A 24,434-nucleotide genomic window follows, 5' to 3' on the forward strand; every position below is an offset into this window, starting at 1 on the left:
CACGGCGCAGCCAGCGAGCGTCGCAACTGCACCATCTCCAGTGCCAGGTTCCAGACACCACGAGAGAAGTGCTAAGAAAGGCAGGCGACGCGGACCGGTGCGCGTGGATGCAGGCCGGTGGGTGGGTGGGTGCCGAAATCCCTGTCTTTGCCACCCTACTCCCTGGGAGCCGCTGAAGCCGGCACGCTTCAGGCACGCCTGTTTTCTCTCAGCTTCGCCTTCCCCTCTCTGGAGGCTGGTGGGATTTGGGGACTCTAGGGAATGGCTAAGATTTGGCGTCGGGCTTCTTCTACATGTTTTCTCTGGCGGACAAGAGAGCTCCCAAAAAGCACATCAACAGATGGAAAAGCAAACGTCTAAGCCGGTCGGATGCTGCCAAAGTTTGCTCCAAACAAGGAAGTCGGGAAAATCGCCACGCCCACTTCCTCCCAGCAGCTGTCTTCCCTAACTGGCCTGGAACCTCGGTAAGATTACTTCTCGGCAGTCCTTGGCCAGAAGGTAATTATCAAAGTAACCCATATTTGTGGCTAAGCGCTTACACACAGAGGCTCTAAGGTGTGCAAGTTCTAGTCGATTCCAAACGAATTGTCCAAGCTCTTTCCAATTTGGTTTTGACAAATAGAGACTCCTGGAATGTGTTGCCAAGCAAAGATTCCTGGAATTTGTGGAGGTGGCAGAAATTTAACCAATGCTACAGCTAACCCCTCTTGTTACAGAAGAGGAAACTGAGGTCCACAGGGCCTTGACTAAGGTCCTACAGGTAAAAAGTGGCAGCGTTTGGACAGAGGAGTTTCACTTTATGACATCAAATCAATCATTGGTCTTTCCAGTGAAAGACCTAACCTGAAATGACTGAGTTAGGCAAGGTTTGTACAGGGGAAATCATTCCCTCCAACCAGCAAGCAACTGCTAAGGATTTACAGCTGCAGTGTTCTGTGTCGGGGCTGGGGAGCTCATGTAATGAGACCAGAGCTGAGTCCCTTGGTGGAGTCCACGCAGTGTAACACATGGAATGACAGTGCTACCACGCTCAGGTTATTAAGGGACTACAGTTAATTTAACCTCATTTGTCATGATGGAATTTGACACAATTACCAAACACTTGTCAATACTAACAGAGTCAATCAGGTATATCCCTCGTTGTTTCTGAGAGAACAGTGGGTCCACACGTCTTCAGAATCTAACTAAAATTACAAGTCTTCTCCAAAAAAAAAGGCACATATACACACATGTGCAGTATTCCACATGCAATTTCAGGGGGCCCATAAAACCCTCAAGCCCACTGGCAACCAGGTTAGTGAATACCTCAGGAATTGAATCTTCTTCAATTTACCATATATTTTTAGAGAAATGGGTATTGTTTTAACGTCAGATGTAGTTGGAACGTCAATTATAAATTCTCTCTGGTAAGACCTAGAACCATATTAATAGTGTTCTCAGGTCAGTGGCAAGATTAATTAATCCAAAAGGCAATGGATGTCACAGACCCCGTGTCACACAGAATGGCATGTCCCAGCTTGGAAGTAAGAGAGTGCTTCAAACCCTGAGGCACTCCTTGAGACTGGAACTTGTTACAACACAAAAGCATGAAAAAGGCTCTAGGAACAAAGAGACCTGGGTCTGAAATGTGGCTCCACCACTTACCACTTACCAGCTACATGACCTTGAGCAAGAAGCTAGACCTCCCTGAGTCTGCTTTCCTCATCTTACAATGTGAATTAAGGAGAGGAAATGGGTGAAACCTAGGCATGCAGTGGGCCTTCAGTTATTGCAATCACCAGGTGATTCCCAAGTTTCATTATGTAGACAGTGCAGAAAATTCTTCACAGCAATAATATATTTTCATTACTGTTATCATTAATTTTTTTTTTTTTTTTTGGCTGCATTGGGTCTTCATTGCTGTGCACTGGCTTTCTCTAGTTGCAGGGAGTGGGGGCTACTCTTCGTTGCAGTGCACGGGCTTCTCATTGTGGTGGCTTCTCTTGTTGCAGAGCACAAGCTCTAGGCATGCGGGCTTCAGTAGTTGTGGCTCACGGGCTCAGCAGTTGTGAGTTGTGGGCTCTAGAGCGGAGGCTCTAGTTGTGGCACATGGGCTTAGTTGCTCCGCAGCATGTGGGATCTTCCCGGACCCGGGCTCGAACCCATGTCCCCTGCATTGGCAGGTGGGTTCTTAACCACTGAGCCACCAGGGAAGTCCCTGTTATCATTAATTTTATAAGAAAATTTTATACATAAAATGTTTATATGTATTATATAGAATGTATTTTAAATATAGTACCCCCAAAAGTTTCTTATCATTCTCATTTCCCTGTATTTCTCTCACTTTCCCAAACCTTCAGCAGAATCACATGCCTTCTTTTCTGGCACTGTAAGTTCTGGAATGAGGATCCTGAAAGCCCTGAGTTATAGTCTCCTATGGTTAAGTTATCAAGAAAAAAATCCTAATGTGATGGAAAATTTTCCCTGAGTGAGTGAAATGAAAACTTGGTATTTAATCACTCTTAGCAGAAAAGCTTTTTGAAATATAATCTATAAAAATAATAACAATGTGATCATTTATCTGTCCCCTAAAGACTGGTAAAAATAACTTGCCTGAACAATTAGAACTGTTTTTAAATTGCTTCTCCCCAGAATCGTTCTCTCTCTCTCCCTGGTTTTAGAGATTGCACACCTACAGAACCACTGAATGCACTGCTTCAAGTGCAAAGTCTGAAAGGAGCCTTCTCGGTGTGGGGCTCTTACACGAAACCAAGTGAAGTCGAGTGCTGACATTACATAAGCCGAGAAAGAATGAGTTCAAGACTAAGATCAACAGAAGCATTACTTTTGCTTGTTCTTTCAGAAATGCTCCTTTAAGAATGCCTGTGAAGTAAGGAAACTAAACCAAGATACCCAAGCAGATGGGTGAATCCTATGCTCTTATTGTTAGAGCAGGGGTCAGCAAACAGACCTGCAGGTCAGATCCAGCCTGTCACCTGTTTTTGTAGTCTTCAAGCTAAGAAGTGATGAAGTGATTGAAAAAAAAATTCAAAAGAAGAACATGTGACACATTAAAACTGCATGAAATTCAAATTTCAGTGTCCACAAATAAAGTTTTATTGGAACATAACTACGCTCATTTATTTACATATTGTGTATGGCTGCTTTGAAACCAACAGGCAGAGTTGAGTAGTTGTGCCCAAGGCTGCATGGCCTACAAAGCCAAAAAAGGCTGTCTGTCCCTTTACAGAAAATGTTTGCTGACTCCTAGATTATAGTAAATATCTTACACCTGCCCAGGCTTAGATAACTTCTAGTTTTATTATATTTACTTTAAAATAAGTTTGGAAAATCATTGATCTGCTTTTAATTACTGGAATGGATTCTAACAAGGAAGGCACAGCAACAAATGCTTGATGAATGAAAGAAGGAAGGAAAGAAACAATATACATAATAATAGTTTGATCCAGTTATTAGCCAAGATTAATTAGGTTAGAATTAATTTCTCCCAAGATAATGCATGACCCTGGTTTCATCCCAAGAAAGCAGAATAGGAACTGAATTCAGTACCTAAATTAGTTCATAGCTCATGGATCAAATAATGTCCTTCAAATTATAACAACTATAAAGGAAAAACTTTAATCGGGCAGGATACTCCTCTGACTCAGGTGCTAATATCATGTCCTTTGATACTCCTTGTGAAGGGGCTGATAACTGTTTCTATGTAAGAGAAAGATTGTCAGTGGAAAGTACTTATTGTTCATTGGTTTTAAACCTCTAGATAAAGATAAGCATATATATATGTGTAGCATGTGTTATCAAAAAAGTCCGTTTTCTAAGAAAATAACTTTTGATTTGTCATACCAAAGAGAAGACAGCTACTCAGCACTTCATTAATGCATTTCAACTGTTCTCAGATAGGAAGCCATCTACCATTTGGAATTCTCCCAACAGCCAAAGGCCCAAGAATTGTAAACCCAAGTTGCCCCAGTAAGAGCTCTGTTTATACCCCTCATGGACATCCTCAGCTGACAACTACTCCAGTTTTTGGAGAGGACCCCCTTGCATTCACATCATCACAGAAACGGCTACAGGCAATGAAGTTTCTGAACTGCAACCCTGTTCTTCTGGCTGTAACTGGTACAGTCCAGATAAGGCTAATGAGTATCTTTGCTGCGAGTAGGAATTGTGAGAAGTGAAGAGGAAGTTCCCGGAAATTCCAGTCCCAGTTCCAGCCTGCATCTAAAAACCAGCTCCTCCCAAATTCTATGAGATGCCCTAGTACCTTATACTACATTCCCTTTTTGTGAGTGACCCAGCATAAGGGAGTTTCTGCTGCTTGCAAACATGAGTCCTAACTAATCCATCAAACACGCTCCCTTTCAGGGAGAGAAGGAAAAAATAAACAGAGAAAGAAAGGATGGAATTAAATTAACATTACTGAGTGCCAACTATGTGTTAGGCATTGTGCTAACCAAGAAACAGTCCCTGCCTTTGAGGACTTTACAAGAAGAGAAAGTCCCAGAACAGTCTCTGGAACCAGGGGTCCAAACAAGAGAGCAGTCTCAGAAAATCTGTATATATGGAAGCGACTCCCTTCAGCTGTCACTAACACCCTTCTCTGTTTCATTTTGCTTCTACCTTATTGCTTCCCTAGAGCCTATGCTTTGTTTCTCTAGGCCCAGGGATGGCAGCGACTATCTAAATAAACAGAGAGAATAAAAAGCAAAGTGCCTACACACTTGAGGGTCAGAGAAAGTTCCCAGAAAGAGGACTCGAAAGCCCTGATGGAAATTACAGAATTCTATTTGCACAATGAGGCAACTTTTCTGTGATAGGAATGGCCACGGTCTATTTTTCAACTTTTTTTCTAAGTTTACATATCATTAGTGCATCCGTGAAAATGACTATTTTTCTATACCTGCCTTCAGTGTCTCAAAAAATCCTTCCATGTCTCAAAAAATATTAGCTGAGCGATGCTTCCCCCATAACATCAGGAGCAAATTAGAGTAAATTAATTCTTTTTTGCTCTAAGAATTTAGGGAGAATTTTCTGGTAGCCTTTGCAGTTAGGAGATTTTTAGAACTTGAGACACTCTGCAGTGGAGGTGCACCAAAACGATGGTCTTGAATTTCTTTTTCATAATCCTGAATATCAAGCCTGGACTATTCTTCCCCCCTCAGCCCACCTGGTTTGCCTAGAGACCTCCTCCTCTTCCTTCAAGTCTCCGCTGATGTCCCAGGTCCTCCAGAAAGCATTTCCTGCCTGCCTTTTCTGGAGGGAGGTGGCCACTCCACTTGAAGCCTCCCCTGGACCCCATTCCGCATCTCCATACTAGAACCATCACACTGCACTCACACTGTCACCCCACAAGGATATAAGCTGCTGGTAGCAGGGATGGGTCTTCCATCTCAGCCCCAGCAGTGCCTGGCACAGAGTAGGCCCTCGCTAAAACATTTGATCAATTGAGTGAACACAGATGTAACATGCAATGCTGCACAGCCAGCAGGTGACGTGATTGGGGCAGAAGAGTCATTCTCAGTCATTCCCTCTCTCCATTCACCCTCTATCTTCCTCTGTGATGAGCTTTGGAGCCAGCTCATAATAAACAGGTTAACAACATTTAAAACAAATAAATACAGGGAGATCAGCTTGGTGCTTTGTGACCACCTAGAGGGGTGGGTTAGGGAGGGTGGGAGGGAGACGCAAGAGGGAGGGGATATGGGGATATATGTATATGTATAGCTGATTCACTTTGTGATACAGCAGAAACTAACACACCATTGTAAAGCAATTATACTCCAATAAAGATGTTTTTTAAAAACCTAACAAATAAAACAAAAAGCTCCTCTGTTTTCTAGCTGTGTGACCTTGAGCAAGTTGCTTAGCCTCTCTGAGTCTCGATTTTTTCTTCTGTAAAATGGAGATGTAATAACTACCTTATAGGGAATGTGTGAGTTATACCGAGATAAGTTAAAGACATTCCCTGAACCTGACCCATAGTAAACTTTCAATATATGGTGTATTTTTTTTTTTTAATTTGGCCACACCGCGCGGCTTGCAGGATCTTAGTTCCCCTACCAGGGATTGAACCCGCGCCCTCGGCAGTGAAAGCGTGGAGTCCTAACCACTGGACCGCCAGGGAATTCCCATCAATATGTGTTATTTTTTAACATCATCATCATCACTAGGACACTAGGTCCCTTTTGTGCTTGTTTCCTGCATAGAGTGCTTGAGGTAATGCATACTCAGAGGCAAGAGGAACAGGCTCAGAGCTCACTCACCCTGGGCCCAAGGCCCCAGAGTATCAATCACCCCGTGAGCAACGGAGCCAGAGGTTCTAAGCCTCCATCACTCAACTGAGCTGCAGACACCCACGGGCTTCCTGAGAGCTGGAGTCTGGAGCATGGACAGGGCCTGGCTCAGAAAGCACCCTCAGGAAATGCTCAGGTACTCTCCCACCCACCAGCCTCCGTCCCCCTCCCTGTTCCACGACACTTCTGTCACCTAGGCATCACTGCATTTAGTGGACATGTTGTGGCCTTCATCTTCTCAGCCTCTTGACAGCGTTTAACTCTGTGGACCACAGCTGCATCATTTAGGATTTCTTTTGTTCCCTGGGCATCCAGGGCACAACCTGCTCCTGGTTTCCCCTCTAGCTTTCTTAGCCACTTCCTTTACGGTTGTTAACTAGAGAAGCTCTTATCCAGGAACCTCTTCTCACTCTATTCCCTCTCTGCTGAGCAATCCTCTTCACTTTGATAGCTCTGTTAATGACTCTCAAGTATCTATTTCCAGCTCAGATCACTTCCCCAAGCAACAGGGTATCTCCTTTCTCTTCAGAAGGTCTTATAGGCACCTAACCTCGACTCATCCAAATCTGAACTCTTCATCTTCCTAATCCACCTCCAGAGTTCCCTTGGGGTGTTGGAGAAGGGGGATAATGCTTCTACTCCCCTTCCCAGGCCAGGCCCACCTTTATCACCCTCCTTCGAATTTCTTCTCTGGCTGATTAGGGTTCCAAGGCATTCCTCGATCCAAACTCACTAGAACAAGGATCTCTGCTAGGAAGAGCCACCTGGCACCTCTGTGAGAGTTAGAAAAGGGTCCCCTTCCCCTGGGGGAAGCAGCCCAGGCAAGGACAAACACAGAGCTTGGTGAGTGGACATGGGCTGAGTGTTGCTCCCATACTGTCCTTGTAGTCCTCAGGAATTTTGGGGTTCCTCGCCATAATACCTCCAGAATATCATCAAAGCCTCACTCTTAACCTCCAATCGCCCCATCTCTGTAAATGGTCCTCCCATGCACTCTACCATCGGATCAGAACCTATGAGTCATGACTGTCCCCTCTGTCTCATATAAACAGCCACTAAGTCCTGACAGAACTACCACCTAAATGTCTGGCATCCACCCACCCCTCTCCACGCTCCCCATCCCCAGTCCATGCTACACTGTCTCTCACATGAACTGTCACAACAGCCTCCTAACCCTGCAAACTGCTGACATTCTTGCTCCAAGCCTCTGTCTATCCAGCAGCCAAGACGACCTTGTTAAACAAAAATCCAGTCCTGTCCTTTCTCTGCCTAAAACACTTCAGAGACTCCCCATCACTCTAGAAAAACTCTCAAAACAAAGTAAAACCTCTTAGAATAAACTAACAGAATAAACACTTAAACGTTAGTTAAGGGCTTCCCTGGTGGTGCAGTGGTTGAGAGTCCGCCTGCCGATGCAGGGGACATGGGTTCGTGCCCCGGTCCGGGAAGATCCCACATGCCACGGAGTGGCTGGGCCTGTGAGCCATGGCCGCTGTGCCTGCGCGTCTGGAGCCTGTGCTCCACAACGGGAGAGGCCACAACAGTGAGAGGCCCGCGTACCGCAAAAAAAAAAAAAAAGTTAGTTAAAACAAACAAACAACAAAAAAACCCCACCTCCTTACCTTGGCTCATAAGGCCCTACAGAATCTTGGGGGGAACTGGGAGTGGTCCAGGGGAGTATAGATGATACTGGGAGAGGTAAGTCTGAGTCAGATCATGAGGGACCTTGGTTTTCATGATGGGAAGTTTGGACTTTCCCCTATAGAAAGTAGAAAGCATGAAATGCTTTTATAGGAGATGGGGACTCTCAGGAAGGGAGTGGGAAAGTTTGACAGGGTAGGGAAAGCAGCAGTAAAGACAAGCTAGTTCCGTGGGCAACTGCAGCTTAATCCCCTACAGAACATCAGGAGACAGTGCGAGATACCTGCCTCAGCTGTCAGCCAGAGAGAGAAGGAGCGGGGCATTCCCTCGGTCACTGGTGAAGGGCTGCTCCCAGAAGACACCAATTCCCTGGCACAGTCACCCCCTGCTGTCTGCAGGGGATTGATTCCAGAACCCCCCTCGGATGCCAAAATCCTCAGATGCTCAAGTATCACATAAAAGGTATAGCATTTGCATATAACCTACCCACATCCTCCCATAAACTTTAAATCATCTCTAGATTACTTATAATACCTAAAATGATATAAATGCCATATAAATAGTTGACTGAGCGTGGCAAATTCAAGTTCTGCCTTTTAGGAACTTTCTGGAATTTTTTTTCAAATATTTTCGATATGCTGTTAGCTGAATCCACAGATGCAGAGCCGTGGAAACAGAAGGCGAACTGTATTCCTGGCCTGCTGAAACGGCAGCAGAGCAAAATCTGGTGGACAGGTGAAGGTCTCGAGCAAAGAAATGCCAGTTCAGCAATTGGGCGTGGTAAGAGCATGGGCCAGAGACCGGGCCGTGACAGAACCTGCTACATTGTGCTCATCTGATGTGCTTTGTATAAAGAAGACTCGAACTACAGTTGCAGAGAACAAGCCAGAGAATGGGCGTTCAGATGTTTCATTTTTCATGCACACTTTGACAGGTAGAGAGTGCATGTGAGGGGCAAGAGGATTGTGATGGCTAATTTTATGTCAGCTGGGCCAGACCATGGTACCCAGCTCTGTGGTCAAACATTCTGGATGTTTTGTGAATATCTGGGGTGGAGCGGGGGCGGGGGGGGCGATGAGATTAACATGTAAATCAGTGGACTCTGAGGAAAGCTGATTACACTCCATAAGGTAGGTGAGCCTCATCCAATCAGCTGAAGATCTTACTATAAAAAAGCCTGACCTCCCCCCAGCAAGAAGGAATTCTACCAACAGACAGCCTTTGCACTCAAACTGCAACTCTTCCCTGGGTCTCCAGCCTGTCAACCTACCCTGCAAATTTTGGACTTGCCAAGCCTCTACAATCACATGAGCCAACTCCTTAAAATAAACCAACCTCTCTCTGGAGAGATAGATAGACAGAGAGACAGGTTGATAGACAGATGGATGGGTGCATCCTGTTCATTCTGTTTCTCTGATTAATACAAAGGTAATAAGAAGGAATTTGGAGAAGACGGGAAATGGATACTAGTGGCCATCAAGCAGCTTGAGAGGACCCAGGAATCAGAGAACCAGCAGGGATCATATTCTACACCTCAAGGAAGGTCTGAATGCCAAGGAAAAGTCATAGATGTCCCGGTGTGTTTGAGCCGTAATTTCTTCTGGCTACAACTATCTCTGACCTTTATTTAGCATGCCATAATATTACTCAGTACCTTTGGGTCATCCAAGTATGCCTCACACTAGTACCCACTGCTCAGTAAAGATGAGGCACCGATGCTTCAGTACTGTTCACAGCAGCGGTTCTCAATGACAACAGCATGCTGAAATCACCTGTGGAATGAGTCGATCATATAGACATCAGGGCTCACCAAAACAGATCCTGATTCACTGGTCTGAATAGGGATGGGAGGCTAAGCATTGGTATTTTTTAAGCTCACCAGATGATTCTAGGGAGAAGCCAAGGATCAGAACCACTGCCAGTTTGCAACATTCATCCCAAATACTCCTGGTCTACTTCCATCCTGACGTTCCTATCTGGCTCCTGGCCCGAAGCCCTGCCTTCCTCGCAAACCCCACCGTATGCCATTGGCGATGTATTTGGCTTTCCTGCTTGACTGCTGACATTCTCTCAAGGGCTTTGCTTAGACGTATCAACTCTTCTCAGTTCAGATTTCCTTGAGAGGATTCTGACATTCTGTGCTTCCTGAGGACCAAAAGAAAAACACACTAATATTTACTGAACTAATATTCATGTGCCAAATCCTGTATTAGTTTGTGTAGCTAATTTCTATAACAACTCTCCAAAGTCTCAGTGGCCTGACACCACTTAAAGGTTTATTTCTTGCTCATTACAAAGCCCTATATGCAGAGGGCAGGGAGAGATTGAAGAAAGAGGCAAACCACTCCAGACTGGTGGTGGCAGGTTTAATAAACAAGGGAACTTTCTTACCAGGCCTGTCTTGGGCGGCCGTGAATGAGTAAGTTTCCGCACACACCCGCCGAATCTTAAAAGTTTATATAGAGGACTCAGCTGGGTTCAGTCATGTATACCATCCAGATAGTCTCAACACCACATTTCTATCTTAAGGCTGTATCCTTAGAGAAGCTTCTGAAAATGCCGAAGGCAAGGGGCCAAGGACAGCGGAGGTGGTGGGGAGCCTCCAGTTGCCTGGGTCCAGCTCACAGGTCAACCAGTGGTCACATCTCCTCGATGACCTCCCCCAAGAGCCTGGAAGAAAACACATATCCCTTCTTCCTACATTCCATTAGCCAGAAATTAGTCATATGGCCCCATCAAACTGCAAGAGGGGCTCCAGGAAATGCAATTAGGAAAGAAAAGAGGGTTTGGTAAACATGGGGATCCATCTGAAACCCTACCCTCTTCACCGTTTTGACCAAATTTCCAATTCACCAGGTGCAGACATAGTACACCTGTCTGCCAAGGGCTGAGGGAAAAATCTGCCCCCAAATCACAGCTGTAACCTTTCGGTCTGAAGTTGAAAAATGTACCTAAGCCTACCGCCATGATATATAAATTAAAGCTTTGCCCCAGAAAGAACACCTCTTTTTCATGTGGCCTGATGTTGGTATTATCACTTACAGAAGGTTTAAGGGTATAGACAATTTCAATAGTACACTATAGCTCTGGCTTTAGTAAGCAAGCCAAAAGAATAATTCATTAGTAGTAGTTGAAAATTACACCATCTTATGACATACGATTTTTTCCTTTCTGTAAATAGAAAACATAAATATATAGAAATACAAAAATGTCCGTATGTTATGAGGCAAGGGGCAAAACAGAGAGAAACTCGGTGAAGAATCTTCTGTAGGCCAGCAAAATCTGCCACATCCAAGATGTCTGACGGGGCTTTGGGGAATAGGGATTAGAATAAATACAGAGCAGCCAGGGTTACAACTTGCACAGCAACAGGTCCCAGATGGATAACTGTTAAAGGTAGAGTCAGCACGCACCTGCACTTGAACATGGGGAAGGGAGCATGGTTTCTTAGGGGTCTAACAGTGGCCTTAGGGATCTAACAGCCACCATGTGCCAGGCTCTGTGCTAAGTATTTTACTCATACATCTCATTTCAAGCCCTCCAATAACAAAGAATGGAATTATGGTGTTAGATTTAGTTCGAAAATCTTTCTTACTGTGGTTCTGAAATCCCTGGAGAAGGTAACTCCTCTCAGTGGCAACCTTGCAACAGAATCATCAAGAGCACCAAGAACACTGGAACCAAAGAGTACAGACAGGCAGCTCAGAAGGGGATTTCTGACACCAGAGTGGATCCAGCTATTTGCTGGAATGACTTGTAATAGAGAGTTTCTCCCCCATCTGTTGTTCACTAGCAGCTAAATTCATCCAGGACTTTGTTCCAGCTTAGTGATTCACTTCAAACAGAATTAACAAACATGTCCCTTATCACCAGCAAACACACACCCACACAGATATACACAGCGAGCTACACACACACACACACACACACACACACCACCCACACTTTGTGTCCTGGATGTGGTCTCTGCTGATGATGATAATGATAAGGATGCTGGGGTTTTGGAGAAAATGTCACAGAAAAACATAGTTGGTGAGAGTAAAAAACTATATTTAAGAAAAAGAGCAAAGTAGGATACAATATGGTCACAACTGTGTAAAAGCTGCACTTCAGAAAGACGGGGAGAAAACACACCAAAATGGTGATAGTGATTACAGTCTAGTGCTGGGGTTACAGGTAACCTGGTTACCCAGAGGCAACAAGTTCAGGCTTATCCTCCCGCCCAGGAACCTTGGTAGAATCTAGTTTCTTCTTTTATGTGTCCTCCAAATTTTTTACTCTGCCCATTATTAGAAAAAAAGAAAAACATTTAAAAAGTCAGTTGTCGGGAATTCCCTGGAGGTCCAGTGGTCAGGACTCGGCACTTTCACTGCATTGGCCCGGGTTCGATCCCTGGTCGGGGAACTAAGATCCCGCAAGCCTCAAGGAGCAGTCAAAAAAATAACATAATAATAAAATAAATAAAAAGTCAGTTGTCAATGCAAACATGGGTCTCTGAATTATTTCCTGTATTTGTCCTGTTTTAAAAATTTTATGATTTAAAAAATATATTAAAGTAAATTATCCTGAGCCAGATCAATGACCCGTGCCTAGACTGTAAGCTTCATGAGGGCTATGTGTGTTTTGTTCACTGATGTAGTCCAAATACCTAGAACAATCTTGGCACTGAGTAGGCAGTCAATAAATACTTGTTGAATGAATATTCTGGTTCTGACAGGAGCTTTAAGAAGAAATATGGAAATTAACATGCCAGCCTTCTCAGTCCAGGATGTGCTCTAACCAGCCTCCATGAATCAGGATAAATGGTCCATCTTTACCACCAAGTGCGTAAAGGCCAGCCTCCATGAATCAGGATAAATGGTCCATCTTTACCACCAACTGCGTAAAGGAGAATTCGTATTCATTGTCTAAAAACTCTTGGGCTCCTCTTCTCAGGAGAGATTTCATACTTCCATCATACCAGGACTTAATGGAAAAGTCCTGCTACCGCATTATCAGTGATACCTTATTTACTGGTACTTTACAAAATATTAGGCATGTTCACCATACAAGGCAACCTGGTACAAAAAGAAAGAGATTGTAGTCTTGTGTAGTGGAAATTCTACATTACGATCTTAAATTATAAAAACCTTCGTGGGGGGGGGAAGCACAAAGTCTCTACATTGACAAGATGACTGAAATCTCAGAATCACAAGCACATTTTTCCAGATGTTGATTATGCTGCCGCCCAAAACCTCTACCAGAGAATCAGACAGTCTGTATTATCATGACAAAAGAAAGCAGTTATGTTGGCAGCAGGTGGGAGTATTAACGATTTAATGCTGAGCTGCTTTTGTCAGGTATTTAAGTTACCAAAAGGCATTTTTTTAATTGTGATAAATTCTTACACATACATTTGGCAACTGAATTTCTAACAAAATGCCTCTCAGGCCAACAAAGGGCATTTCAGAGAATGGAAGCCATTTGGTTTCCTCTTTTCACGAGTTGCCTCTTGACTTAATTAATCTCCCTGTGATTTTGAAGATATCCTCCAGACCACGAAGCACTGTCACTGACACACGGCCTGCATTCACCGAATGGTTACGGGATTGACTCAAAATGTGTGACAACTGAAGCAAATCACAAGAAAATTGAATTGTTGAAGTATGCTGGAAATCAAGACCACTTGTTGGAGATAAGAAGTGAAAAAGGGTAAAAATGAGGTGCTAACTCAGTGATTAAACTGAAAGAAGAGTCAGTGGGTCCTCATTTTCAACTCCTGTTTGTCGAGGTCCTCACTGTGGTCCAACCACTGTGACAGACCCTTTCATCTCCAGAAAGAATCTTAGCCCTCACAACAATTCCCATGTTGCACATTAAGAAACTGAGGCCAGGTGCAGCAAGGTGGATGTGACATCTAAATGGGGACCAATCTGACTTCTCCCCAGACCTCCATCCACCATGCTAGGCTGCCTGTCTTCATCTTCTCAGAGGGTGCAAAGTTCCAGACACTCCCATCTGTTGGCACTTCCACCCATTCTTACTTTTTCAACCTCTCCCTTGTTTAATCAAGTCCAAAGAAATACATAAGCAGAGAGGAGAGAGGTGCCAGTTAGAGGCCACAGAGTAGGCCCTATTCCTTTCCCATCTCCCACCTAGAATACAGAACTGTGCCCTTGAGCTGTCCTTGAGGTTTCTGTCCCTGGGAGAGGAGCCCTTAGCCACCTCCAAGCCTCTCCCCCAGCCCATCCTCCAAGTACCTTATGTGGTCCTGGTTCCCATCCACAATACTGGCCAGGCCCCAGCCGCACTGACCACCTTCAGCTTCCTGCTACACAAGGGGAAGTGAGAAAACCCAAGCGTCATGAAGATGACTCACCTAAAGTCAGCAGCCCCTTAGAGGACTGCAGACCTGCCTCCCTGATTGATACCCAGATGGACCCTGGAAACCACGTAACAGGGACTCTCCTGGGAAGATGGGAGGGAGATCTAATTGCCTCAAAGGAGTGGCAAGGAGAGAGAAAGGGGAGAAAATGCCAACAGTACCCAGAGGCCCAGTGTCCAAGCTCCACAATCTACCTGCCAGGCTCATCGTCTCTGCCTTCAGGCAGCTCACTGTCTAGGGGGACTGACCCACAAGTGAACAAATGATAACTGAACATGATGCATAGACAGAGGGACGTCCAGGAGGTGGGGGGAGCCCAGCATGGGGCCGTTAGTCCAGCCCACAATTTCCTGGAGGAGATAACATCCACACCAGTCTCCTCTTTTTGAGATAAGAGTGATAAAAAGACATGAGCAAAAATGATAAGGTTTCGGTTTGTCTTTTTTTTTTTATAACAATATTGGTGTCATTTTCACCCTAACCATACTCATTTTCATCCTACCTCACTCATGTTAATGCAGTAAAACTTCAACGATGAACAGCACAAGTTCTGAAGCTGACCTGCCAAGGTCAAATCCTGGTGCTGCTCTTACTGGCTGTATGCCCTTGGGCTTTGCCTCAGTTTCCTTATTTGACTGCTGTGAGGACTAAATGACTTAACACGTGAAAGGTGCTTAGAGCAGGTATCTAGCACAAAGTAACCACTCAACAAACATCAGCTGCTGCTATCATGTCATTGTTACTTTGTTTTCACACCTTATGCATTTCGGTGCACTTCTGCACAGTAGTAACCTGCGAAGGGTAGGAAGTCATAGGTAAAGTAACAGGGTCAGAGAGGGAAACAGGTTGTCCTAACAACTAGTTAGCGCAGTTCCGGAACCAGAACTTCTGAGAGCCCATGTTATTTCTTTTTTTTTTTTTTTTTTTTTGTGGTACGCAGGCCTCTCACTGCTGTGGCCTCTCCCGCTGCGGAGCACAGGCTTCAGACGCACAGGCCCAGTGGCCACGGCTCACGGGCCTAGCCACTCCATGGCATGTGGGATCCTCCCGGACTGGGGCACGAATCCGCGTCCCCTGCATCGGCAGGTGGACTCCCAACCACTGCGCCACCAGGGAAGCCCCCGCCCATGTTATTTCTAACGCTTCACAACACTTTATAAACTTGTTTTAAAACCCTGAACTCTTAACATAACAGTGTAAATCAACTATACTTCAATACATTTTTTTTAAAAAACCCTGAGCTCTTAGATGAAAGTTCCTTTAAAAGCCTTAATTTTTACATAAACAAGGAGGGAAATGGCACTAGGAGACAATGTGACTGTCAACATTCAACAGATTGGAGGACCCCACACCTAGGGTTAATTTGGGAATACTTAGAATCCAAACCAAATGTCCTTCTGAGTGTGATAAAAATCCCTGCAAAGTCTCACGGGGCTCCTCTGTTCAACTTCCCCCAAACTGCCACAGCCCACAGCACCAGGAACCTCACTTTGGAAAACACAGGCTCTCCCTCCCCTGCCCAGGTCTTTAGGGCGCCGTCCACACACCTGCACTTACCGCCAGCACCGCTGGGGGGCGCCTGTTTGCTGGCAGGACTCCGAGCACAATTTCGGGCTGCCCCCTGGTCTCTTCTCACCGGGACGAAGGGACCCCCCTCCCCCCGACTTAACTGGCAGAAGTGATCAGGGGGAAGGGCGGTGAGCACAGGAGCAGGAGTAAAGGCAAGAAATCATGAAGTGATTAGCCATGAGGATACTAAGATGGACCACATTTGCTTGGATATTTTTCCATGGGGAGTGACAGTGTGGAGTCCTGCCTTTTGCGTGGCCAAGAGACCTGCAGGAAGCGCTGCATTGCTGCTTTGGTAAACGCTTGGCAAACTCCTGAAAGACGCGGCCGGTTCAGTGAGAAGGGCTGAGGACTAAGGTTCAGAAGAGGTGGATTCAAACCTAGCTTCTCCATGGCTGAAAAAAAGCATTAGCACTCTGAGTCCCGATTTTTCCATCATTTTGAAACTGATAGTACTGGTCACTTCTGTGTTCCCTTAAGCTCTTGCAAGAGCTGAGGAAAGAAGAGTGTTTGGAGGATTCTGAACCAAGTCAGTTGCGCGCAGGGGGGCTGACCTTGCTCTCCTGCGTCTTCGAGTTTCTCCTTGGTTTCCCCCGGGCTGTTCCACTCTTCTTCCACGGTTGTCCTCCTGGCTCCTGCCTCTATCCGCAAAGAAAAGAAACATGCCCTGTCAGCCACCTGAAGATAACCAGAGGAGCCCATCCTCACTGACCTCTCTGGGGTGTCTGCTGCAGTTGACTAGCTCTTCTGCCCTCACTTTTGACTTTGGGTCTTCCTGCACTCCCGTGCCCAGCTCCCGCCTGGCTGGCCTTTGACCCTCCTCTGCACCCTAAACACTGGTGTTCTGTTCCAGACCCTTTTTCTCTTCTCACTCTCCAAGTGATGGCATCCACCCCCTCGGGTGCTATTGACTCCTAATCTCTTCAGCCAGCACAGGAAGGGACTGAGCCATCTGGGCAACGGGAAAACCAACCCTGGAAAGGGACCAGCTGGAAAAGTGAGAGGAGCTTCCTCCAGACACTTGGGACGATCCCCACAAATCATTTTGGAGGAGGCAAATATTCCTGCATCTTGACAGGAACACAGGACAAACTTCAGTATAGAATATCACTTGCTGCAACTCTGTGAGTAGTTATAATGACTCCCATCTTTCAAGTGGAAAAACAAACTCAGAGAGGTTGCGTAATATGCTCAGGGTCACGGAGCTCATAGAGGCAAGTCAGGGTTTGAACATGCGTCTTCAACAGGTCTAGCGCACTTTCTTCCTCTCCACAGCCACCCCTCTGAATACGAAGGCTGGAAAGTTAAGTCCATTCTAAAGTGAAAATACTCCTACAGAAATTTTTCTTAAGATGGTGTTTAACTGCACGTATTTCACGATGACAAAGCATTTTCTCTGTTTTCTATAGTTTTTATGCCTCCTGAGCATAGATAAATAAAACATAATTATACATTTTATTATCCCAAAATCCTAATGAACAGGGTGGGTAGAAGACCATACAGAATGCCATGGCCTTGGACACAGAGCAAAGCTTCCCTGCCCACAACCGAGCCAACTTGTGATTTTAAGTCAATTCTATAATAATTTTATCATTTTAATAATTTTATCATTTTAAAAATGATAATTTCCCAAACAGTTAATCTTCAACCTGCTAATTGGCAGATTACTGACAGGCTCTTGTCTGTAGTGACATGCCGTAAAATTCACAAATTTGGGGTGTCACTGAGACTACACAATGTATAGTATATTTTGAGAATGACAATTGCTTGTGTGTTGTGAATTTCAAGTATCATGCTTGTCACAAATAGCAAAGATTTTGTAAGAATGGAATGGGGTTTTCTTGTCCGATGCCTTTTCAGACCTGTCTGCTACTTTTTTCTGTTCCTCTTTGTTAATGGATTTGCTTTCTTGATGGAAGAGAAGAAAAAGGTGGAGTTGAAGGTAGTATGCAAGTAATTGTTCTAGAAATATTGTCACTCTTGTACGTGCCTGCCCTCCAAGAGCAAACACACACAAACATGTACACCCATAGTCCTGTACACATTCACACAATAGATGTTTCCTCTGGATGTTCATTTTCACATATCTTTGTCAATTTAAATATGTTTAAGGAAAATCCTACCATTCATAGGACACTTTCTGGGAGAAAAAAAACTTTGAAATGTGAGGAAAGAAGCATTTCTTGAGCACCTACTAAGCCACTGGGGCTCTGCCTCATACCGTCACCGCAGAGCTCCATCTCACTGAAACCCACACCTCCAGCCAGGTAGGTGTCATAATCTCTGTTTACAGAAGACAAAAGTGAAGCTCAAAATAAAAGGTGCATCACAGGTCCTAGATCACTCACTGCAAAGTGACAGAGTCCTCATTCAAACCAGATCTGTCTTGCCTCAGAGGCTATGAATTTTGGAGTGGGGGAAAGACGAAGGATAAATTTCACAACAGTCCTGATTCTTCGTCTACAGCAGTCCTCATCCCTTTGCTCTGATCTACTCCTAGCAGCTGAAGAACAATTACTCAATGACAAAGGAATAAAAACCTCAAAGAGAATTATGTCAACCTCAATCACTGTGCAGGTCCTAAAAAAGGCAAATTAATACCCCTCCCTTCTGTGGGGAAGCAGCCTTTCGTTTAACACAATCACGGGGCAGAGCCATGCATTATTAGTTAGCTTGGCTTTGATTTGCCGAGACAGCACAGGTGAGTTCTGAAAGGAAAAATAATTCACAAACGGCAAAGTGACAATGCATGTGAGAATGGAAAGGGTCAAGGGGTCACAATCTCTCAGTCATTGTAAAATTACTTTTGGATGCTGTGGAAATGTCACCATCTTATGTTAATTTCTCCAGAATGCATAAAATTGATGCTCCAGAGTTACAGGACATTCCTGACTTCTGCTTTCCCTTCAAGTGCATTGTTCAATAATTAAAATCTATTATATTCCTAAAGCAAAACACTTGGTAACACCTCAGCAGACACTGGGGAGGAGAGAAATGAAATTTTGATAGCAGGTCTGCTACTAACTTGAGATGAAATCAGCTTAATGCTAATTATTTTTCACATTCAGTTTCTATATTTACCAAATGGCCTAACTTTTGGAGTGCCAACTGAATTAACCATTAACTTTCCCCAGCTATCCACACTCAACCAACCCTTCAAGCCCTATTTCAAACCCCATCAGTTGTTCAAATCCCCTTACTACATCCCACAAGGACCACTCCCTTCTCTACCTCTATTTGTACTTTTGCTCATACAATTAGTATTTAATATACATATTAAATGTATTAAGTGTGCCAGACAATAGATGGGAATTGAAAACAGAATGATTACTAACAATAGCTGAATTCACTGAATGCTTACTAAGGGCAGATATTGTTCTAGGTGCTTTTGTGTACATGAAATTATTTAGCCCTTGCAAATCTGACCAATTATACAGATGAAGTAAACTGAGTTACTTAATAACTTGCTCAGGGTTACTCGGATCGTAAGTGATAGAACCAGAATTTGGACCCAGACAGCCTGGCTTAGAGCTTAGTCCTGGCAATTAATCACTAGTCTACGGTTGCCTATTCCAGGCCCACATTCCAGGAGATCACAGTTGAATGAAAGACACACATAGAATCAGAAGATGACACAAAAGTGTGATATGATCGAACACACCAAGGAAGAGGGGCCAACACAAACTGGGAGAGTCTAGTAGGAATGTGTCAGGAAGGTACAGGAGGGCGGTACCTTCCAGGCATTTTTAACAGTTTAGTAATTGACACTACACCTAGATCCAAATTTCTCCCAGGCTGAGTAGGGTTGTATAATATCCTAAAAACTAATCTCGCCTGGGCTTATAAAGAGTGCTGTGCCGGTAAAACAGTTCTCCTGGGCAGAAATGGCCACAGCCGAGGGGATGGGGCGGGGGGTAGTGCTGATTTGTATTTGCAGGTTTTCTTTGCCAATTACTATGGGGTAAATACTTCCACCACAGCAGATTTCAAGCTACCAACCAAACGTCACTGAACTCATTTGGGATGAGATGTGTACGTTTGGGTCTCGTGAGCCGATCTGCACTGGCACCAGCACACCACTGTGTGAAGTTCCTGTAGTGAGTGTCAGAAACGGAGGGAGTGGAGAACTAGGTGGGTGGGGAAATACCACCCCCGAGGGAGACAGGCAGAGGGCACTCAGGAGGGAGGGAACACGTGCTCAATCTCTAGAAGGCTGCAGCAGCCAGGAGGGTACTCTAAAGTTAAAGCCCCCAAAGTAAACTGGGGGCAAATGAGGATAAAAAACCACAGAAACAAGTCAAGGAGGCAAAAGGAAAATAGTTGCACCAGAAAAGAGACTCTAGGTGAACACTAATGCCCAGTCAGAAGAAGAAACACTGAGTTCAGACAGGCATACCCTTCAGGCAACATCCAACCGGGTCTTGAAGACAAAGCAGAGAATCCAGAGTGCCTTCGCTGTTAGCTCCCCTCCTAACCCATCCAACCCCCTCCCAGTGCCTCCTCTGGGCTCTCAGAGCATCCTGTGCTGACCTCCACTACAACCTTTTCCACAACACTCTGTAATTACCCATGTAGATGTCTCCCACTAGGCTGGGAGCTCCTGAAGGCATATAGCACATGATGTGGGCAAGCCAGTGCGCCAAATGTGGCCCACCACTTGCTTTTAAAGGGTATGCAGGGACTTCCCTGGTGGCACAGTGGTTAAGAATCCACCTGTAAATGCAGGGGACACGGGTTCGAGCCCTGGTCTGGGAAGATCCCACATGCCGTGGAGCAACAAAGCTCGGGCGCCACAACTACTGAGCCTGCGCTCTAGAGCCCGCGAGCCACAACTACTGAGCCTGCGTGCCACAACTAATGAAGCCCATGTGCCTAGAGCCCGTGCTCCACAACAAGAGAAGCCACCGCAGTGAGAAGGCCGTGCACCACAACAAAGAATAGCCCCCGCTCACCGCAACTAGAGAAAGCCCGCGCACAGCAACGAAGACCCAACTTAGCCAAAAATAAATAAATAAATAAATTTTTAAAAATAAATAAATAAATGAAGGGTATGCAAGCCAAGAATGGTTTTTACAACTTTAAATGGTTGGGAAAAGAAAAATAATATTTTATGATACATGTAAATTATGTTAAATTCAAATTTCAGTATCCATAAACAAAGTTTTATTGAAACACAGCCATGCTCCTTCATTAATGTATTATCTATAGCTGCTTACATACTACCATATGTAGGCCCACAAAACCTAAAATGCTTACTTTCTGGTCCTTTACAGAAAAAGTTTGCCAACTCTCAGCACGTAGACGCCACAAGAAAGGAAACATTGAACAAATGTTTGATTAATAATTATTTGACCCTAGATGCATTCCCAGCCATTCTTTTCTCTTTTTTTTTTTTTTTTTTTTTGCCGTACGCGGGCCTCTCACCGCTGCAGCCTCTCCCGCCGCAGAGCACAGGCTCCGGACACGCAGGCCCAGCGGCCACGGCTCATAGGCCCAGCCGCTCCGCAGCATGTGGGATCTTCCCAGACCAGGGCACAAATCCGCATCCCCCGCATCAGCAGGCGGACTCCCAACCACTGCGCCGCCACCAGGGAAGCCCCCCAGCCATTCTTAATCTCATAACTATCTAGACTTTCCTGGTTGGCGGACCCCACTAACCCTAGCAACTAGCTTTGTTTTCCAGCTCCTGCAAGCACTTTGCTCCTAGTGAGAACCCAATCAAATCTTCCCAGATTGGTTGGGTCCAGTCTGTCTACGTAAGTATTTCCAAGTTTGTAGTTCTATGGAATTTAACTAGAAGTTCCATTTTAAAAAAAACGATTCCACAACTAAATAAGCTTAAGAAATGTTGAGCTAAACATGCTTCTTTAGTGCAGAATCCCACAAAGCCTTTAAGATGCTGACGTTCCCTGTGAAACTCCAAGGAACATTTACCAAACTCTTTGCCCATGAAATCATTTTACTGAGAACTGTTGCTCAGAATCCACTTTGGGAATCTGATTCTAAAGGAAGTAGGGGATCTGACAAATATATTGCCATCAAGGTTACATGGAGAGCTCATTGTTCTGACCTAACTTATTTGGCTTAACCATGACCACCACTCCCACTCCTTGGCTGTGTGTAGCATAATCTCCATGGCAGCTTCAGCCTGCATCACGCTGGAGGGGGCAGCCATTGCTCCACTCCCAGCGTGGCCACTGCCTGAAGACCTCATCATCACTGTCACCTGCAGTGCTAACTCCCTCCACTCCTACAAGGCTTTGCTGAGATATCACCTTCTCAGCAAGGCCACCTTATTTAAAACCACACTCTCGGACTTCCCTGGTGGCGCAGTGGTTAAGAATCCGCCTGCCAATGCGGGGGACACAGGTTTGAGCCCTGGACCGGGAAGATTCCACGTGCCGTGGAGCGACTAAGCCCGTGTGCCACAACTACTGAGCCTGCGCTCTAGAGCTCGTGAGCCACAACTACTGAGCCCGCACACCTAGAACCCATGCTCCGCAACAAGAGAAGCCACCACAATGAGAAGCCCACACACCGCAACAAAGAGTGGCCCCCACTCACTGCAACTAGAGAAAGCCTGTGTGCAGCAAGGAAGACCCAACGCAGCCAAAAAATAATTAATTAAAGTTAAAAAAAAAAACAAAAGACCACACTCTCCCCCCCGCCGCCCAAGACTCTGGATTTTTCCTTACCCTAACTTCTTTTTCCCCCAACACTTATTTCCTTCTAACAAATTATGTAATTTAGTTATTTACTATGTAAGTTCCATGAGGCAGAGACTTCTTATCTGATTTGTCACCAGCATGTCCCAAGCACCTAGAGGAGTGCCTGGCTCATGGCAGGCGCTCAGTAACTATTTGTTGAAGGAATGACTGAATGAATAAATGGTTATAGCCACTGATTTCCCCCTCCAGTGTTTTACTTTTTGTTTTGTTTTTGTTTTTTTGTTTTTGTTTTGCTTTTGTTTTTGTTTTTGTTTTGCTTTTTGTTTTTTTGAGGTGTCTACATATCTAATATTTTCTTTAATTTTTTTTTTTTTTTAAATATTTATTTATTTGGTTGCGCCAGGTCTCAGTTGCAGCAGGTGGGCTCATTTGCGGCTAGTGGGCTCCTTTAGTTGTGGCATGCGAACTCTTGGTTGCGGCATGCATGTGGGATCTAGTTCCCTGACCAGGGATCGAACCCGGGCCTCCGGCATTGGGAGTGCAGAGTCTTAACCACAGCGCCACCAGGGAAGTCCCTTTAATTTTTATTGGAGTAGAGTTGATTTACAATGTTGTGTTAGTTTCAGGTGCACAGCAAAGTGAATCTGTTATACATATACATATATCCACTCTTTTTTAGATTCTTTCCCCATATAGGCCATGACAGAGTATTGAGTAGAGTTCCCTGTGATATACAGTAGGTCCTTATTACTTATCTATTTTATATATAGTAATGTGTATATGTCAATCCCAATCTCCCAATTTATCCCTCCCCGCCCCACTTTCCCCTGGTAACCATAAGTTTTTCTACATCTGTGCCTCTAATTCTGTTTTGTAAATAAGTCCATTTGTACCATTTTTTAAGATTCCACATATAAGCTATATCATATATTTGTCTTTCTCTGTCTGACTCACTTCACTCAGTATGACAATCTCTAAGTCCATCCATGTTGCTGAAAATGGCATTATTTAGTTCTTTTTTATGGCTGAGTAATATTCCATTGTATATATGTACCACATCTTCTTTATCCATTCCTCTGTTGATGGACATTTAGGTTTCTTCCGTGTCCTGGCTATTGTAAACAGTGCTTCAATGAACATTGGGGTGCATGTATCTTTTCGAATGAGAGTTTTCTCCAGATATACACCCAGGAGTGGGATTGCTGGATCATATGGTAGCTCTATTTTTAGTTTTTTGGGGTGTTTTTTGGTGGGGTTTTTTTTGTTTGTTTGTTTTGTTTTGTGTTTTTGTGGTACGCGGGCCTCTCACTGCTGTGGCCTCTCCCGTTGCGGAGCGTAGGCTCCAGACACGCAGGCTCAGCGGCCATGGCTCACGGGCCCAGCCGCTCTGCGGCATGTGGGATCTTCCCGGACCGGGGCACGAACCCGTGTCCCCTGCATCGGCAGGCGGACTCTCAACCACTGCGCCACCAGGGAAGCCCTATTTTTAGTTTTTTTAAGGAACCTCCACACTGTTCTCCATAGTGGCTGTACCAATTTACATTCCCACCTCCTACCAACAGTGTAGGAGAGTTCCCTCTTCTCCACACCCTCTCCAGCACGTATAGTTTGTAGATTTTTTGATGATGGCCATTCTGAACGGTGTGTACCCACTAGCTTTGTACCCAGGATCTAAGAGGTAAAGGGAGGGGCCAGATTGTACAATGGTAAGAAAGTTTGCTTTCACTCTGAGACGGGGAAACATTGGAAGGTTTTGACCACAAGAGGGAGATAATGTGACAACATTCTTAGCCAAGCTGCTGGGAAGTGATTGCAATAATTCAGACTAGAGAGATGGTGGCTTGGATCGGGGTGGAGGAGTGGAGGTGGGGAGGAATGGTGAGATTCTATTATAACTTA

General features: G+C 44.9%; 1 protein-coding gene across 1 annotated transcript in view; it reads right to left on the bottom strand.

Moving 5' to 3' along the window:
• Positions 1 to 24,434, bottom strand: part of PDE1C (phosphodiesterase 1C) — a 565,059-nt gene that overhangs the window by 485,447 nt on the left and 55,178 nt on the right. The gene's annotated exons all lie outside the window — the stretch shown is intronic.

Source organism: Phocoena phocoena, chromosome 9 (genome assembly GCF_963924675.1).
Source record: "Phocoena phocoena chromosome 9, mPhoPho1.1, whole genome shotgun sequence".
Lineage (NCBI taxonomy): Eukaryota > Metazoa > Chordata > Mammalia > Artiodactyla > Phocoenidae > Phocoena > Phocoena phocoena.